Source organism: Magnolia sinica, chromosome 11 (assembly GCF_029962835.1).
Source record: "Magnolia sinica isolate HGM2019 chromosome 11, MsV1, whole genome shotgun sequence".
Taxonomy (NCBI): Eukaryota; Viridiplantae; Streptophyta; class Magnoliopsida; order Magnoliales; family Magnoliaceae; genus Magnolia; species Magnolia sinica.
In genome coordinates, this window is record NC_080583.1 from 85,091,534 (window position 1) to 85,093,648 (window position 2,115).

The 2,115-nt window shown below is 35.0% G+C and overlaps 1 non-coding gene across 1 annotated transcript; it reads left to right on the top strand.

Annotated features, from left to right (window-relative positions):
• Positions 1-294: 294 nt before the first annotated feature.
• On the top strand, positions 295-401 carry LOC131219697 (small nucleolar RNA R71). Its single transcript, XR_009158343.1, has one exon. It is a non-coding gene; the product is annotated as a small nucleolar RNA R71 (small nucleolar RNA).
• The last annotated feature ends 1,714 nt before the right edge of the window (positions 402-2,115 follow it).

Consider the following 2,115-nt stretch of genomic DNA (forward strand, 5'->3'; position numbering starts at 1 on the left):
TCTTTCCTTCCATGGCCTCAACTTTCCTTATGAGTGTAGTCACTTTACACTTGAGATCATCCTCTTCTTTCAAGAGATACAATCCACCTTTCTCTTTTAATTGAGTCGGCCTAGACGTGGTGTTTGACTTTGGGTAAGTCCCATGATTATGTTTTTTCAGCAAGACTATCGAGGTAATCCCATACCTCGTCAACATTTTTATTAATGAATTCTCCATTACACATTGTCTCGACCATTTGGCGCATGGAAGATGTCAGTCCATCGTAGAAAAAATTTGTGATGCGCCACATTTCAAAGCCGTGTTGTGGGCATGAACTGACCAAATCCTTGAACCTTTCCCAACATTGGTAAAATGTTTCATCCTCCTTTTGGGTGAAGTTCATGATTGCTTTTCTAAGGGTAATCGTTTTATGATGTGGAAAGAATTTCTTTATAAATTCCTTTTGCATATCATTTCATATGCCAATGGATCTAGGACGCAGTGAATGTAACCACGCCTTAGCCTTCTCTTTTAAGGAAAAAGGAAAGAGTCTCAGCCTGACTATGTCCTCAGACACATTTTGAAAATATAAAGTTGCTCTGATCTCATCAAACTCTTTCAAATGTAGATATGGTTCTTCAGATTCGAGCCCATGGAACTTAGGAAGGAATTGGATAACCCTTGGCTTGATGTCCATATGTCCTGTATTTTCACGAAAAATCATGCATGAGGGCGTACTCACCCCCGCTGGTTATAAATAGTCTCGTAAAGTACGTGGCGGGGGTGCTTGATATACCTCATTCTCATCCTGAATGTCCTCCACCTTAGGTTGGGGTAGAAGAGGTTGGTTTTCAGCCATCACTTCAATTAACTCAGGAAATTTCGAGTGGTGTCTAGTCCTGCGATGGATAATTAATCCCTCAACCAATCCTCCTTCAGTCAGGAGACGTCGAGTGTTGTCACGGACCCACTTGGGCATGAAACACTCGCAACCCTCAATCAAATTTGAAACCTAATCCTAAGAAAGGAAAAGAAAATCTAGAAAGAAAGAAAGAGTTGGAAAGAAATTACCAAATTGAAGTCCCTAAGTTAAAGATCTGTAACAGAAAACAAACAAGTCAGTTTCTAAAGAGAAGGTCTAGAATTAGAAAATCCTTAAAAAGAAAGATAGAAGTAAACTAGTTTCTAAAAGAAGAAAGTCCTAAACTAGAAAATAAATTACTAAAAGAGAACTGAAAAAATAGAAAGTAGAGAGAAAGCTTACCGAATTAGAAATTTCTACCTTAAAAGCCTACACAATAGGAAAGTTAGTTTCTAAACAAAAATTCTACAAGTAGAAAATTTCTAAAAATAAATTAAGAAACAAAGTTAGATTCTAAAAGAGTTAAAATTAGAAAGTTACTAAAAATAAAAATAGAAAGTTAATTTTTAAAAAGGAAAATAACTAACCTAGTTTCTAAAAATAAAAGAGGAAAGTTTCTAAAAATAAATTATTTTCTAAAAATAGAAAAATACTAGAATTAGAAATTTTTAAAATTCAAACCCTAATTCTAAAAATAGAAAAAGTAGAAGAATTAGAAAGGGATTACCAATTTAGAAGTTTGTGTCAGGATCCTACAAAACAGGAAAACAGGTTAGTTTCTAAAATAGGAAATCTAAACCTAAAGTTAGAAAAAAAAATCATAATCTCAAACTAATCCTAAAACTAGTAAATTTCAGAAAAACGTAACCGTCAGTCCCCGGCAACGGCGCCATAAACTTGTTCACTCCCCAAGTATAGGGTTGTGATATAGTAATAAACTTGGTGAGACCGAGGTCGAATCCCAAGGGACTGATACTTGTACGTTACCTGAAACTAGGTAGAAATAGAACTAGCCTAAGATGAAATCTAAATCGAATGGAATTTAGGGAATAATTGTGAAATAATTATGTAAAACTTAAGAGAAATCAAAGATAAGAAACTAGGGATTCAGAGGATCCACTTGTAGAGATCAGGGAGATCTTATGCCTGCTTCAAGAATCATGAAAATTAAACTGAACTTCCTCTTATATAATTTTAAAGAGATGAAAGGTATATGAATTAGAATGGATTCCAACACCAAACCATGCCGAGGCGACAAGGCAAACAACAGAAT